This window comes from Oncorhynchus gorbuscha, linkage group LG22 (genome assembly GCF_021184085.1).
Source record: "Oncorhynchus gorbuscha isolate QuinsamMale2020 ecotype Even-year linkage group LG22, OgorEven_v1.0, whole genome shotgun sequence".
NCBI classification, from domain to species: Eukaryota; Metazoa; Chordata; class Actinopteri; order Salmoniformes; family Salmonidae; genus Oncorhynchus; species Oncorhynchus gorbuscha.
The window spans coordinates 34,755,539-34,773,611 of NC_060194.1; the positions used below are offsets into that span (position 1 = coordinate 34,755,539).

The 18,073-nt window shown below is 43.4% G+C and overlaps 1 long non-coding RNA gene across 2 annotated transcripts; it reads left to right on the forward strand.

Moving 5' to 3' along the window:
- The first annotated feature begins 6,257 nt into the window (after positions 1 to 6,257).
- Positions 6,258 to 10,057, forward strand: LOC124009373. 2 transcript variants are annotated; one of them, XR_006834289.1, is made up of 3 exons: positions 6,258 to 6,434; positions 6,621 to 6,762; positions 9,645 to 10,057. It is a non-coding gene; the product is annotated as an uncharacterized LOC124009373 (long non-coding RNA). The 2 variants fall into 2 exon arrangements; XR_006834288.1 differs by having other exon boundaries at positions 6,632 to 6,762.
- The last annotated feature ends 8,016 nt before the right edge of the window (positions 10,058 to 18,073 follow it).

Consider the following 18,073-nt stretch of genomic DNA (forward strand, 5'->3'; position numbering starts at 1 on the left):
CCCTCCTGTTCTCCACTCATTACCTGTATTAACTGCACCTGTTTGAACTCGTTACCTGTATAAAAGACACCTGTCCACACACTCAATCAAACAGACTCCAACCTCTCCACAATGGCCAAGACCAGAGAGCTGTGTAAGGACATCGGGGATAAAATTGTACACCTGCACAAGGCTGGGATGGGCTACAGGACAATAGATAAGCAGCTTGGTGAGAAGGCAACAACTGTTGGCGCAATTATTTGAAAATTGAAGAAGTTCAAGATGACGGTCAATCACCCTCGGTCTGGGGCTCCATGCAAGATCTCACCTCGTGGGGCATCAATGATCATGAGGAAGGTGAGGGATCAGCCCAGAACTACATGGCAGGACCTGGTCAATGACCTGAAGAGAGCTGGGACCACAGTCTCAAAGAAAACCATTAGTAACACACTACGCCGTTATGGATTAAAATCCTGCAGCGCACGCAAGGTCCCCCTGCTCAAGCCAGCGCATGTCCAGGCCCCTCTGAAGTTTGCCAATGACCATCTGGATGATCCAGAGGACGAATGGAAGAAGGTCATGTGGTCTGATGAGACAAAAATAGAGCTTTATGGTCTAAACTCCACTCGCCGTATTTGGAGGAAGAAGAAGGATGAGTACAACCCCAAGAACACCATCCCAACAGTGAAGCATGGAGGTGGAAACATCATTCTTTGGGGATGCTTTTCTGCAACAGGGATAGGACGACTGCACCGTATTGTGGGAAGGATGGATGGGGCCATGTATCGCGAGATCTAGGCCAACAACCTCCTTCCCTCAGTAAGAGCATTGAAGATGGGTTGTGGCTGGGTCTTCCAGCATGACAACGACCCGAAACACACAGCCAGGGCAACTAAGGAGTGGCTCCATAAGAAACATCTCAAGGTCCTGGAGTGGCCTAGCCCAGACCTGAACCCAATAGAACATCTTTGGAGGGAGCTGAAAGTCCGTATTGCCCAGCGACAGCCCCGAAACTTGAAGGATCTGGAGTCTGTGGAGTGGGCCAAAATCCCTGCTGCAGTGTGTGCAAACCTGGTCAAGAACTACAGGAAATGTATGATCTCTGTAATTGCAAACAAAGGTTTCTGTACCAAATATTAAGTTCAGCTTTTCTGATGTATCAAATACTTATGTCATGCAATAAAATGCAAATTAATTACTTAACCTCTCTAGGGTAGGGGGCAGCATTCGAAGTTTTGGATGAAAAGCATGCCCAAATTAAACGGCCTGCTACTCAGGCCCAGAAGATATGATATGCATAGAACTGGTAGATTTGGATAGAAAACACTCTAACGTTTCCGAAACTGATAACATAGTGTCTGTGAGTATAACAGAACTGATTTAGCATGTGAAAACCTGAGAAAAATCCATTCAGGAAGTTGTTTCTTTTTGTGGTTTTGTAGTTTTCTATTCAATGCCATTAAAGTATCCATTGATTTAGGACTCCATGCAGTTCCTATGCCTTCCTCTAGAGTAAGACCAGTCTGAACAAGTGGACCCTAACGTGATGCAGAGTTTTTTCAGGTGCATGTGCATTTCTTGTTTACCTTTTATATTGACAACGTTATTGTCCAGTTGAAATATTATAGATCACTTATGCTAAAAAAACAACCTGATTGAATATAAACATTGTTTGACATGTTTCTATGAACTTTACAGATACAATTAGGATTTTGTGTCTAATTGTTTTGACTGAGTTTGAGCCTGAGCCTTACTGAAGAAAATGCATTAACAAAACTGAGGTTTTTGGATATAAAGAGACTTCATCGAACAAAATGAACATTTATTGAGTAAATGAATGTCTTCTGATTGCCACCATATGAAGATAATCAAAGGTAAGGGATTAATTTTATCTATATTTCTGAGTTTGGAAACACTTCTGCTTGGCTGGTTACTATTTGTAATAATTTGTCAACTGGGCTATGTTCTGGGCTAGGTATGTTCTGGTCTAAGTATGTTCTGGGCTAGGTATGCTTTCGCTGAAAAGCATTTTATAAATTTGACACTGTGGTTGGTTTAACAAGAATTTAATCTTTAAACCTATGTAAAATATGTTTTGTTTTCTGAATTTTTATAATGAGCATTTCTGTAATTGAATTTGGCGCTCTGCAACCTCAACCTGTCCCACATACCGTAGAGAGGTTAAAAATCATACAATTTGATTTTCTGGATTTTTGTTTTAGATTCCGTCTCTCACAGTTGAAGTGTACCTATGATAAAAATTACAGACCTCTACATGCTTTGTAAGTAGGAAAACCTGCAAAATCGGCAGTGTATCAAATATTTGTTCTCCCCACTGTATATTGTCCTGTTAAAAACGTTGTTTAAAGAATTCACAGCCTGCTATGCTTCTGAAAAACAGGGTAAATAATATATCTGTGAGAATATCTAAGGGGCTTTTATATAATTCTAAATGAATGAATAATAATAATAACAATAATAGCTTTGTTTTAAAAATAACGATCTTTTGGATATTATTTTGTTTTCAAATTACGTGAAGTGAGCGAGAAAAAGGCCCTTCTCGAACACGGGGTGAGACATTGTTAATAATTTGTAAATTAGGGCAGTTTTTTAGTTAGAATGATTTATTTCTGTTTTTAGTGGGAGAGAAATAAAAAGCCTACCATCACCTCATGGGTCTCCCAGTCACAGCCAGACAGGTATTGAACCAGCATCTGTAGCAATTCAGTTTGCACTGGGATGCAGTGTCTTAGACCGCTGCACTACTCTGGCAATGTACAACATGAGCTGTAGGGAATAGGCTACAGAACTACAGTAAGAGCAAGGTAATCCTAATATTCCCACACCCTAATTGTAGTCTAAATTACTCTTAGAATTAAAACCTTTTAATAACAGTTTTAGTAAGTAATACTAACAAGTAGTAACAAACAAATATGTGTATTTTTCCGGGTGTGCGCTGCAGGACAGAGGAATTGAACTTAATTAAAATTCAATTTTGAAGTTGTGCTCAATTATCAGTTTCTGTTTGGTTTATGTCACCCATTCATTGTCAGTTAGAGACACAGTCATTTTAAAGAATTTGTCAATACGTCCAACCGGCCTCACAACCGCAGACCACCTGTAACCACGCCAGCCCAGGACCTCCACACCCGGCATTTTCTCCTGCGGGATCATCTGAGACCAGCCACCCGGACAGTTGATGAAACAGTGGGTTTGCATAACTAAAGAATTTATGCATAAATTGTCAGAAACTGTCTCAGGGAAGCAAGCTTGTCGTACTCAAGGGTCTTGACCTGACTGCAGTTCTGCATTGTAACAGTGGGCACATGCTCACCTTCGATGTCCACTGGCACTCTGGAAAAGTGTGCTCTTCACGGATTAATCCAGGTTTCAACTCTACGCTACAGATGGCGTCGGGTGGGCGAGCGGTTTGCTGATGTCAATATTTTGAACAGAGTGTCGGTGGGGTTATGGTATAGGCAGGCATAAGCTACGGACAACAAACATAATTGCATTTTATTGATGGCAATTTAATGTGCAGAGATACCGTGACGAGATCCTGAGTCCCATTGTCGTGCCATTCATCCGCCACATCACCTCATGTTTCAGCATGATAATGCACAGCACCGTGTCGCTAGGACCTGTACACAATTCCTGGAAGCTGAAAATCTCCCAGTTCTTCCATGCCCTGCATACTTAGCTGATATGTCACCCATTGAGCATGCTTGGGATACTCTGGATTGACATGTACGATAGCATGTTCCAGTTCCCGCAAATATCCAACAACTTTTCACAGCCATTGAAGAGGAGTGGGACAACATTCCACAGGCCATAATCAACAGCCTGATCAACTCTATGGGAAGGAGATGTGTCACTCCAGATACTAACTGGTTTTCTGATCCACACCCCTACCTTATTTTTTAAAGGTATCTGTAACCACAAATGTATTAAAATGTACTAATTCCCTTATATGAACTTTAACTCTGTAAAATATTTTAAATTGTTTAACGTTGCATTTATATTTGGTTTTCACTGTATTTCCGAAAGGACAGTCTGGCTTGGTTCGGATTTAAAATGAAGGTTTACAGTTATTTATAGAAGCGGGAGAATCTTTGACAGCTGCAGGCTAAAGTTAAATCTAGACTTTGTTTCCTCTATTGTAATCGCTCCCCTTTCACCCCAGCTGCCAAACTAACCCCGCTTCAGATGACCATCCTACCCACGCTAGATTACGAAGACATCATTTAGAGATCGGCAGGTAAGGGTGCTCTCGAGCAGAAAGATGTTCTTTACCATTCGGCCATCAGATCTGCCACCAATGCTCCTTATAGGACATATCATTGCACTCTATACTCTTCTGTACACTGGTCATCTCTGATACCTCTCACAAGACCCATTGGTTGATGCTTATTTATAAAACCCTCTTAGGCCTCACTCCCCCCTATCTGAAAAATCTGCTGCAACCCTCATCCTCCACATACAAATCCCATTCAGCCAGTCACATTCTGTTAAAGGTCCCCAGAGTACACACATCCCTGGGTCGCTCGTCTTTTCAGTTCGCTGTAGCTAACGACTGGAACGAGCTGCAACAAACACTCAAACTGGACAGTTTTATCTCAATCTCCTCATTCTAAGACTCAATCATGGACCCTCTTATTGACAGTTGTGGCTGCTTTGTGTGATGTATTGTTATCTCTACCTTCTTGCCCTTTGTGCTGTTGTGTTTGCCCAATAATGTTTGTACCTTGTTTTGTGCTGCTACCATGTTGTGCTGCTGCCATGTTGTGTTGCCACCATTTTGTTGTCATGTTGTGTTGCTACCATGCTGTGTTGTCATGTGTTGCTGCTATGCTATGTTGTTGTCTTAGGTCTCTTTATGTAATGTTGTGTTGTCTCTCTTGCCGTGATGTGTGTTTTGTCCTTTATTGTTCTTTAATTTATTTTTATTTTTAATCCCAGCCCCCGTCCCCGCAGGAGGCCTTTTGCCTTTTGGTAGGCCGTCATAAGATTTTTTTCTTAACTGACTAAGAATGATTAAATAAAATAAATAAAATAGAGATTAGGAGAGAGACTGGGACAGCAAACTGGGTAAAATAACAAAAGTAAATAACTGGTTGCTGGATGAACCTTAGCCAGCACAGTTTGGTTCAGGTTTGCACAATAGTGTGAAAAGGGCTTGAGACCTGTCCTACATGGCTATATCGGGCCCCAAACATAAGGCCACGCTGTTGTTAAGGAGTTGGGAGACTGCAGTGTTTCTGTCTTGTTTTAAAACATGACCTTTTACACACAATATAATAAAATGCTTCACAGTAGGAGAGTGAAACCATATAAGCATGATGTGAGGGGTTGAAATGTTTGTTTTTTCTCCAAATGAAATAGGGTTAACATAGGGTTCAGATGTTTTTGGGGACTTTAAAATATCTCTTAAGATAAATAATGTTAAAGATTAGGAAACACACCCCAGGACAGGATACATTCAAAAATCATTAGTAATTTGCAAATTTGCCTATGTGTTACCTTGAAGGACAATGTTACCCTCCAGTGGTACAAGGGCAGGACTACAGAAGAGAGAGAGAGAATCCCTCTTTATTGAAAACATCCATTTGAAATGATCATTCAACATTCCCCAAAGGAGTAGACATGACTGTGTTACACTACCAACTCTTTAATTTAAAGCTGCAGTATGTACCTTTTTGGGACGACCCGACCAAATTCACATAGAAATGTGAATTATAGATCTGTCATTCTCATTGAAAGTAAGTCTAAGAATATATGTTCTGTGTGCGCTATTTCTATGGTTCCCATTCTTGAGTTTCATTTTTGCATCTTTTACTTTCAGTTTTATACACCAGCTTCAAACAGCTGAAAATACAATATTTCTGGTTATTGAAAATATATTTCACAGCAGTTCAGATGGTACTTTGAGTCTTTACACTATACATTGCTTGTTTTGTCACATAAACTGAAATTAGGCAAACCATTAGAATTTTAGCAAGAAGCGAAATGCCGCAGCAATTTCTGCGTGTTGCACCTTTAAAACAAATCCAGTGGGTGTCACGTTCTGACCCTAGTTATTGTGTTATTTGTTTGTTTTAGTTGGTCAGGACGTGAGTTGGATGGGCATTCTATGTTTTGTGTTTCTAGGTTGGTTTTCTGTGTTCGGCCTAGTATGGTTCTCAATCAGAGGCAGGTGTCGTTAGTTGTCTCTGATTGAGAATCATACTTAGGTAGCCTGGGTTTCACTGTTGTTTTGTGGGTGATTGTTTCCGTGTCTGTTTGCAACACGGTACTGTTTCGGTTTTGTTCACGGTTATTGTTTTGTATTCATTGAGTGTTCAGTTGATGTTTTTAAATAAACAACCTTACCACGCCACATCTTGGTCCGATCCTTGCTACTACACCCCCTCTTCAGATGAAGAGGAGAAAAACCCTTACAGTGGGTGAATACTAAGGTGAGAGACACTGTATTTGTATCAGATCAGCCAACTGCAAATGGGCCTTGCAGATGCTCTGCTCAAGGATCCGCTCTAGTCTCTTCCACATAGATGATGATTTGCTAGAAGGTGGGGTGTGGGCACTTGTGGGGTCTGGGGGTGTCACATTTTCAATATTATCACTTGAGCTCATCAAGTCTCAAGTCTTTCTCCAGCTGATGCTGTCATCAGTGTCCATGGGCACTCCTCTCTAGAGGCCGGCAGCTCTGGTGTAGCCCCTCTTCGGCTTCCTCCTATCCTCCCTGCGGCTCTCCCGGAACGTCCAGAACTCGCCCATGCTGAACAGGTAGGTGTTCCTGTTGTGGGCCCACACAAAGGCAGCCTCCGCTCTCTCCACCACCTTGTCATTGTTGGACCTCATCCCCTACTCTGCCAGAGGTCTGGGGAGGGCCACAGCGTCTTTGAACACCCAGTACTGAGCACCTACACAGGCATAGAAAGGAGGAGGGAAACCTTTGATTTACAACACAAGAACAACCACATTCATAAGGATATTAGCCACTGTAGTATGGCTTAGTTCTGATGTTTTTTAAACTCTGACTCTCAGCACCAAATGGAAGAGAACAGACTGAAATGGGGAGGGATTACCAGCTGTTGCTCTTCATCTCGTAAAAGGCATCAATCTTGTTGGTTCCAGTGGGAGCCCCATCCAGAAATGTCTAATCAGGGCTGGGTTGAGGGAGGACAGATAACTAGTCCTCTGGATCCTCCAGAGATGTGGACCTGAAACAAGCAACACAACATTTAAAGAGGCTGTGTGGAAATTTAACAGCTAATTGTTTACGTCACATTTGGGCTTGAGTGTTGCCTGTGTTTCATATGTAATATAACAAAAATCTATGTTTCAAATCATGAAACTGCAGAATCCTTAGTTATTAGACCAACAATATGTGTTTGCTAATAGGCATGGGTAGGTGTGCCCCTTTCTGTCCAATGAGTTCATTTCTGGGCAATATTTCTGCCCATGTAGGCAACCCCTTTTAGCTAATGAGCACACCGAGGCAATACTTCCATATAACCTCTTCATTGTCAATATAAGATAGATTTAGTTTTTTAAGAAGGTAATTCTGCAGACAAAATAGGCCATTCAACTAAGCATGTATGTTTGTGTAATTGTGTAAACACATTCTCAATGTTATTGTCACTAGTGTTTTATTTGTCTTACTCTTAAAAATAGAGGTCCTCTCCTTTAACATTTTCCACAGAGTCAAAGCTGCTTTAACTCTCTCTTGCTCCATTCACTGTTTGTTGGCCTTGGAGGTGAAGGACTGGGCAGGAGTGGGGAATTGGGAATTGCACCACTGCCACCAGGGTGCACTCTAGGCTTGCTCTCCTCCCTCCCTGCGGGAAAGACAAAGGGTGAATCCATAGAGGACTCATCTTTGTATCTGTCCTGTAGATCTCCTTGTGTGTCTGAGCGCAATGGAAGCACAGTTGAGACCATCTCCATTTTTAAGTAGTGCATTTTTTCATCTAGTACTTCTATGAGTTGCTGAACAAACTGAAAGGGTGCAAACTGCCACCTCTAGTGTGTTGTTTAAACTGGTTAAAGCCAAGGTTGGAGATTTACTGCCACCTCTAGTGTGTTGTTTAAACCGGTTAAAGCCAAGGTTGGAGATTTACTGCCGCCTGCAGTTAAGCAATGTTTGCTCACTAGTATAATTAATGGCTGATCCCTCCTTATGACATGGAGGGAATTATGTGACTCTCCCTTATCTGATTGGAATTCCCACCCAATTGACTACATTAAAATGGTGAAAGTCCTCAATGGTGCTGCCCATGCTAAAATGGGCTTTTGGGCACTAGAGTCCTAGTATCATTCTCTATGGGTGAATCTTACTTGTATTTCCTTGGCAGATTCTCAATTGGTTTCGCTTGACTCCTCTCGTCCCCTCCTCCATCCTCTCCTTGGATCCTTTTGAAAAAGGTTCAAGGTAATTGAGGAGAGGTGGTGAGGAGAGGAAATGTGGAAACAAATGTGCTGGTACTTCCACGTCATCGTGCAAATGATGTTTACAGGGGTGGAATCCCAAAATAAATGTGTAAAGTAGTACAAATAGATGTAACTAGTTGCGTGAGATATTGTATAGATAAAATGATAAGTAGCATAAAACTAAGGGACATGGTTGACTAAAAACTAAAAAACCTACATTGTAACCTACACTAAGGTGTGAGGGTAAAGGTTCTGCATTCAGGAGCCTCATTTTTAAATGTTGTGTACGTAAGAAATATACCCCACAACATGCATGCGCCAGTTTTTACACAAGTTGGTATGTATAAAAATGGAACTTGATGTGAGATTTATGAAGTTTATAATGATTTGAGCTTATATATTTGTAGTTGTAAACACATTCTCAAACCTGTAACTGGTTAGTTGTGAACATGAAAAAAAACCTCATTTATAGATATAATTGCATTTGTAAACTGTTAACTTCACATTTCCAAGCAATAATTGCATCCGTACACCTGCACATGTCAATTTCATGTGCTAAGACTTGGGTTGTACTTTAACACCCTACCATTACAAAAAGATTTGTAGATGTGAAAAGTGATTTGCAAGCAAAGAGGGCGAGAGAAAGCAGGAGCTCTGGAAGGTGGGACCTCTTTCTTCTAACCAATCAGATGAGGCTTTCAGTACACTAGAATACTCTGCACTGGTTGGTTGGTGACAGCTCACATGGTCCATGTTGTCTGGCACAACCACCGGTCAATCACAACGTACATTACCAGGATACCGCTGAGACCGAATGTGCAATGTCCACCAAACCCCAACTGTTAGCTGTCATGGCTAGTGTGTTTAAATGTGTTTATTTTATGGCTAGGTAGCAAACTTTTTTTTCTTCTTTGTAATGTGTCATTGGAAGCTATTTTCCAAGTCATTGCTATTAAGTGTTTATAACTCTAACATTGTTGTCAGATACTAGCTACCGAAGTCGATTAGCTAAGTCAAGTTATTTTGCAAGCTATTTTTTAAGCTAACTAGCTAGCTTTATGCTGTATGGATCCATACAGAATTGCTAGCTATGGAGTTTTAGTGGAAGCACGACTGAAGGTAGAAAATAATTTGTTTAGCTTTGACATTGGCTGTATTCTATGAATCTGCACTGGCCTTGGATTAATTTAAAGCCCCAGCTAAACCATTTACAATTGTCTGTCTCCACTCTCCAGGCAGCAATCCAATCCCATTTAGATGGGGTCCATTAGGCCTCCATCAGCTCCACAATGCCCCGGGGGATGTGAAGAACATCCAGAACTCCCTGGCAGAAGTCAGCAATGACTGGAGGCAAAGCACCAACACCATTGAAAACCTGAAGGACGTAAAATATGCCGGGTTGCATCCTGCAACACAGTCAGATTGCCTCAGCCGTGGAGAACCTGAAGAATATGTATTTAGGTAGACTACGGTAGTGAATGTTGCAACTGAGGATAGACTATTTGTATGCGCTACTCGGTTCAGCAGTCGGCAGTGCCATGCTCTGAGCTTGTGTGGCCTACCACTTTGCAGCTGAGCCGTTGTTGCTCTTAGACGTTTCCACTTCGCAATAAAATCACTTACATTTGACCGGGGCAGCTTTAGCAGGGCAGACATTTTACGAACTGAATGTTGGAAAGGTGGCATCTTATGATGGTGCCACATTGAACGTCACTGTAAGGCCATTTACTGCCAATGTTTGCTATGGAGATTGCACGGCTGTGTGCTCGATGTTATACACCTGTCAGCAACAGGTGTGGCTGAAATAGTCCTAATTTGAAGGGGTGTCCACATACTTTTGTATATATATATATTAAAATACAAAAAACATGTTCATGGTAAGCACAAATAAAGCACAAATAAATAACCCCACAAATCTCCAAGAAAACAGTTACATTCCTCCACAAATAATTTACCAATCAATACTTTAAAGTGCCCGAGCGGCACCAGAACATCAAGATGAAATGAATTTAGTCCCATTGATATGGTGCATTCAAATAGAAAGAAGACTTACCTAGCTTGGTGGAGACCCTAGGAACCTACAGAGTTAACCAACCCTGTGAACGGGTTTACCTAGCTTGGTGGAGACCCTAGGAACCTCAAGAGTTAACCAACCCTGTGAACGGGTTTCCCTAGCTTGGTGGAGACCCTAGGAACCTCCAGAGTTAACCAATCCTGTGAACGGGTTAGGCCACTCAGGTGTCTGTACTTCAACAGCACAGTTAGATAAGACGGAAGTTCATGAAGTAGGGCATTGAAAACAATAGGGGAGTAATGGAAATATCTATGAGTCTTTAGTGAAGTCCAGACAACCTTTTCATACAGGATGCAGTGATTATCAAAACTGTCAACTGTAACAAAATGATGGGCTTTATGGTAGATGGCATCTGAAGTGTTAAGAGTAGTAGCAGCTGCACTTTGATAAATAATATCACCATTGTAAGGAACAGATAAAAGGTTGACTGAACCTGCTTCCTACTGCTTAGAGAAAGCCACAATCTGTTTCTATAGAAAAAGCCAACTTAAAATCTTAGCTTCTTAACCAACTCAACTATATATTTTTTAAACATATTATCCATATATATACAAATGCCTAAGTATTTATATGTGTGAACATGTTCCATTAGAGAACCATCTAATAAGTAAACATGTCGTTCATCTGAAAAATTCCTACAAAAGTTTAAAAGCAACATCTATTTAGTTTTGGCCAAATGAAGTTTGATAAATCAGCAAGGGATTCCTGCATAGCTACAAAATCTGACTGTAGTTTTAACACATCACTAACGAACTATCATGGTCCAAACACACCAAGACAGTTGTGAAGAGGGCATGACACCTTTTCCCCTTCAGGAGACATAGAGAGACATCCTCTAAGAGTTCTACAGCTGCGCCATCGAGAGCATCCTGACGGGTTGCATCACTGCCTGGTATGGCAACAGCTCAGCATCTGACCGCAGGGCGCTACAGAAGGTAGTGCGTAAGGCCCAGTCCATCACTGGGGCCAAGCTTCCAGCCATCCAGGACCTGACCTGGTGTCAGAGGAAAGTCACAAAAAATTGTCAGAGACTCCGGTCACCTAAGCCATAGACTGTTCTCTCTGCTATCGCAATGCAAGCGGTACCGGAGAGCCAAGTCTAGGTACGAAAGGCTCATTAACAGCTTCTACCCCCAAGCCATAAGACTGTTGAACAATTAATCAAATGGCCACCAGATTATTTACATTGACACCCCCTGCATTTGTTTTGTACTCTGCTGCTATTCTCTGTTTATTATCTATGCATAGTCACTTCACCCCTACATACATGTACAAATGACCTTGACTAACCTGTACGCCCGCACATTGACTAAGTACCGGTACCCCCTGTATATAGCATTGTTATTGTTATTTTATTGGGTTACTTTTATTATTAATTTAGTAAATTTGGTAAATATTTTCTAAACTCTTCTTGAACTGCGCTGTTGGTTAAGGACTTGTAAGTAAGCATTTCATGGTAAGGTCTACACTTGTATTTGGCGCATGTGAAAAATAAAGTTTGATTTGATTTTTTGACATTTAAACTTAACCACCATGATAGCAAACAGCTGGGCTTCTTTGGTGTATATTGCAAAATCAGTCAGTAGTAACCTGGTAATGCACGTCACTATTTACAGGTGGCTGTGGCTGACGACACAGCCAATATGAGCTGTCACCAACCAACAAGTGCAGAGTTTGTTGGTCTATGAAATCCTCATCTGATTGGTTAGAAGAAACAGGTCCCAGATCCCAGAGCTCCTGCTCTCCTTCTCTCTCTCCTTGCTTGCAAATCGCTGTTTGCACATCTACAAATCTTTTTGTCACGGTAGGGCACTAAAGCACTGTCAACAGTCTGAGCGTGCGAAATTGACATGCTCTGATGAACAGATGCAATTATCGCTTGCAAATATTTAGCTACACATCCATTTTTTTCATGTTCACAACTCATCAGTTACACATTTAAGAATACGTTTATAACTACAGATTATTTAATGTTCACAACTCATCAGCTACACATTTAAGAATACGTTTATAACTACAGATTATTTAATGTTCACAACTCATCAGTTACACATTTAAGAATACGTTTATAACTACAGATTATTTAATGTTCACAACTCATCAGCTACACACATGCAAATTGTGTTCACAACTATATATATTTTCTACACGCTCAAATCATTATGTCAATGATTTAACCTCATAGAGAGACAGTGCAGTGACATATTCAATACCGCCTTAAACTTCCTGGCCTGCATTTAGCTGATGTAGGGTGTAATCATTAGTCCAAAAGTTGCAAAGTAGAGTTTCTATTGGACAAATGTAGGTATGTTTATCCCCATTTCGTTCAGTTTGCTTCCGTTGAAGAAATGTTTTTCAACCGAAAAATTGGCGAAATGAATACACTTGTAACTACCGTTGTATGAATAATTGGACCAAGGCGCAGCGTGAATAGAGTTCCACATTTTAATGATAGTGAAACTTCAAAGATATAACAATTGTGAAATACGTGGCGCACATTGGCACTAAAACAAAACAATACCCCACATCACAGGTGGGAAAAAGGACACACTAAGTATGATCCCCAATTAGAGGCAATGATTATCAGCTTCCTCCAATTGGGAACCATACACACACATTTACATTACATTTACATTTAAGTCATTTAGCAGACAATCTTATCCAGAGCGACTTACAAATTGGTGCATTCACCTTATGACATCCAGTGGAACAGTCACTTTACAATAGTGCATCTAAATCTTAAAGGGGGGGGTGAGAGGGATTACTTATCCTATCCTAGGTATTCCTTAAAGAGGTGGGGTTTCAGGTGTCTCCGGAAGGTGGTGATTGACTCCGCTGTCCTGGCGTCGTGAGGGAGTTTGTTCCACCATTGGGGGGCCAGCGCAGCGAACAGTTTTGACTGGGCTGAGCGGGAGCTGTACTTCCTCAGTGGTTGGGAGGCGAGCAGGCCAGAGGTGGATGAACGCAGTGCCCTTGTTTGGGTGTAGGGCCTGATCAGAGCCTGGAGGTACTGAGGTGCCGTTCCCCTCACAGCTCCGTAGGCAAGCACCATGGTCTTGTAGCGGATGCGAGCTTCAACTGGAAGCCAGTGGAGAGAACGGAGGAGCGGGGTGACGTGAGAGAACATGGGAAGGTTGAACACCAGACGGGCTGCGGCGTTCTGGATGAGTTGAAGGGGTTTAATGGCACAGGCAGGGAGCCCAGCCAACAGCGAGTTGCAGTAATCCAGACGGGAGATGACAAGTGCCTGGATTAGGACCTGCGCCGCTTCCTGTGTGAGGCAGGGTCGTACTCTGCGGATGTTGTAGAGCATGAACCTACAGGAACGGGCCACCGCCTTGATCAAATCGAATCAAATTTCTTTATATAGCCCTTCGTACATCAGCTGATATCTCAAAGTGCTGTACAGAAACCCAGCCTAAAACCCCAAACAGCAAACAATGCAGGTGTAAAAGCACGGTGGCTAGGAAAAACTCCCTAGAAAGGCCAAAACCTAGGAAGAAACCTAGAGAGGAACCGGGCTATGTGGGGTGGCCAGTCCTCTTCTGGCTGTGCCGGGTAGAGATTATAACAGAACATGACCAAGATGTTCAAATGTTCATAAATGACCAGCATGGTCAAATAATAATAAGGCAGAACAGTTGAAACTGGAGCAGCAGCACAGTCAGGTGGACTGGGGACAGCAAGGAGCCATCATGTCAGGTAGTCCTGGGGCACGGTCCTAGGGCTCAGGTCAGTTGAAACTGGAGCAGGAGCATGGCCAGGTGGACTGGGGACAGCAAGGAGTCCTCATGTCAGGTAGTCCTGGAACATGGTCCTAGGGCCCAGGCCAGTTGAAACTGGAGCAGCAGCATGGCCAGGTGGACTGGGGACAGCACGGAGTCCTCATGTCAGGTAGTCCTGGAACATGGTCCTAGGGCCCAGGCCAGTTGAAACTGGAGCAGCAGCATGGCCAGGTGGACTGGGGACAGCACGGAGTCATCATGTCAGGTAGTCCTGGGGCATGGTCCTAGGGCTCAGGTCCTCCGAGAGAGAGAAAGAAAGAGAGAAGGAGAGAATTAGAGAACGCACACTTAGATTCACACAGGACACCTGAATAGGACAGGAGAAGTACTCCAGATAAACAAACTGACCCTAGCCCCCCGACACATAAACTACTGCAGCATAAATACTGGAGGCTGAGACAGGAGGGGTCAGGAGACACTGTGGCCCCATCCGAGGACACCCCGGACAGGGCCAAACAGGAAGGATATAACCCCACCCACTTTGCCAAAGCACAGCCCCCACACCACTAGAGGGAAATCTTCAACCACCAACTTACCATCCTGAGACAAGGCCGAGTATAGCCCACAAAGATCTCCGACACGGTACAACCCAAGGGGGGACCCAGACAGGCCGACCACAACAGTGAATCAACCCACCCAGGTGACGCACCCCCCCCCAGGGACGGCACGAGAGAGCCCCAGCAAGCCAGTGACTCAGCCCCCGTAACAGGGTTAGAGGCAAAGAATCCCAGTGAAAAGAGGGGAACCGGCCAGGCAGAGACAGCAAGGGCGGTTCGTTGCTCCAGAGCCTTTCCGTTCACCTTCCCACTCCTGGTCCAGACTACACTCAATCATATGACCCACTGAAGAGATGAGTCTTCAGTAAAGACTTAAAGGTTGAGACAGAGTTTGCGTCTCTGACATGGGTAGGCAGACCGTTCCATAAAAATGGAGCTCTATAGGAGAAAGCCCTGCCTCCAGCTGTTTGCTTAGAAATTCTAGGGACAATTAGGAGGCCTGCGTCTTGTGACCGTAGCGTACGTGTAGGTATGTACGGCAGGACCAAATCAGAGAGGTAGGTAGGAGCAAGCTCCTTGATGTTGGTTGAGAACGACAGGGTGTTGTCCAGGATCATGCCAAGGTTCTTGGCGCTCTGGGAGGAGGACACAATGGAGTTGTCAACCGTGATGGCGAGATCATGGAACGGGCAGTCCTTCCCCGGGAGGAAGAGCAGCTCCGTCTTGCCGAGGTTCAGCTTGAGGTGGTGATCCGTCATCCACACTGATATGTCTGCCAGACATGCAGAGATGCGATTCGCCACCTGGTCGTCAGAAGGGTGAAAGGAGAAGATTAATTGTGTGTCGTCTGCATAGCAATGATAGGAGAGACCATGTGAGGTTATGACAGAGCCAAGTGACTTGGTGTATAGCGAGAATAGGAGAGGGCCAAGAACAGAGCCCTGTGGGACACCAGTGGTGAGAGCGCGTGGTGAGGAGACAGATTCTCGCCACGCCACCTGGTAGGAGCGGCCTGTCAGGTAGGACGCAATCCAAGCGTGGGCCGCGCCGGAAATGCCCAACTCGGAGAGGGTGGAGAGGAGGATCTGATGGTTCACAGTATCGAAGGCACCAACATAGAAATATAATACCTAGAAACACCTCTAGTCACGCCCTGACCTATTACACCATAGAGAACCCCTGTGTCAGGGCGTGACAGTACACCCCCCCCTCCCCACCCACCCCAAAGGTGCAGACTCCGACCGCAAAACCAGAAACTAGATGGGGAGGGTTGGGGTGCGGGACGTAGCACCCGCTCAGACTGCGAATCCAGACATGGAGCCGGGCTGAACGCCGTGGCCAGACTGGGCACCGGCACAGAGGAAGGCTCTGGCCATGGAGCGGGACCCCTGAGGGCTCTCTATGGTCAGGGCGTGACAACAATCCTGATCCTTTTCATAGAAGCCACATACAAACACATGATCATTTGTGCATTTCTAATAACCAATTTCTGTGTTCATGCATGTGACTGACTGAACGTGCCTGAGAGGAATCCTCACTATAAGTATCTGCAATTTGGCAGTACGCCCAGATTTTTGGGGGAGAATGGAAAGGGATATCTCAGTTTCAAGGTCTCAGCTTGGCGAGAAGAAGCCTTGTGAGGTATTGGTCAGTCATTAAACATTAATTAATTAATTATGAATAATGAATGAGCTAAATCATGTAAATATAACGTGTCTGTGTAAGCAGTATATATTTGTATTTATTTATTTTAATTTTATTTATTTAACTAGGCAAGCCAGTTAAGAACAAATTCTTATTTACAATGTGTTCTGGTTCGCAGTCAGCATTCCAATTCATCCCAAAGGTGTTGGATGGAGTTGAGGTCAGGGCTCTGTGCAGGCCAATCAAGTTCTTCCACACTGAGCTCAACAAACCATTTCTGTATGGACCTCGCTTTGTGCATGGGGGCATTGTCATGCTGAAACAAACTGTTGCCACAAAGTTGGAAGCACAGAATTGTCTAGAATGTCATTGTATTCTGTAGCATTAAGATTTCCCTTCACCGTAACTAAGAGGCCTAATCCGAACCATTAAAAACAGTCTCAAACCATTATTCCTCCTCCAATTTTCAGGAAGAGTTATACTGCTTGTTCACATGTGCACAGTTTCAGTTGTTTTCTTTGTACCCCTTTTCAATGTAAATAAAATAAACATTTGATAACAACAACAAAGATAGTAGAGAGGGAAGGACAAGAAAGATAGAGGGGAAGTTATGCACACAGTGTCCTAATGTCTATGCCACCATAGGAATCCCAAGACAGACAGAACTAGAACAGACAGGGAGATACAGTTACAAAGACTGTTATATGATGAAAGACGGCCAGCGATAATTCTATTGCAGTTGAGTTGTTCTGCACATGTAATATGTTAAATCTGACTTAGCTAATGTAGCCTGGAGGCACATTAACATAGACTAACCCCGAGGCTATACTCTCTGTGTCTCTCAGCCAGAGCGCAACCACCAGCCTTGGAACAGAAGCCTGTGTGTGTGTGTGTGTGTGGGCAACATGCAGTTTTTCTTTGATCAAACACTGACTGTTAGAACAGACTATAGAGTTCCAGTCTCTCCTACACACTGAACTCACCTGGGCCTACATGTTTGTGGTGAGTCTACACCTCGGTCCTCTGATCTCTCTTGCTCTCTTTCACTCTTGTTCTCACAGGCTTGCTTTCGCTCTCTTTCTCTTTCTCTCGCTTTCTTTCTCTCGCTCTCTTTCTCTCTCTCTTTCACTCTCTCTTTTTCTCATCCTTTATTTATGTTCTACACAGACACATGCATGCATGCCTACACTGTATGTATCTACATGGTCTGCCTTACTTGCATTTACAGTGTGAATAGGATAAATCAAATCAAATCAAATTTATTTATATAGCCCTTCGTACATCAGCTGATATCTCAAAGTGCTGTACAGAAACCCAGCCTAAAACCCCAAACAGCAAACAATGCAGGTGTAAAAGCACGGTGGCTAGGAAAAACTCCCTAGAAAGGCCAAAACCTAGGAAGAAACCTAGAGAGGAACCGGGCTATGTGGGGTGGCCAGTCCTCTTCTGGCTGTGCCGGGTAGAGATTATAACAGAACATGACCAAGATGTTCAAATGTTCATAAATGACCAGCATGGTCAAATAATAATAAGGCAGAACAGTTGAAACTGGAGCAGCAGCACAGTCAGATGGACTGGGGACAGCAAGGAGCCATCATGTCAGGTAGTCCTGGGGCACGGTCCTAGGGCTCAGGTCCTCCGAGAGAGAGAAAGAAAGAGAGAAT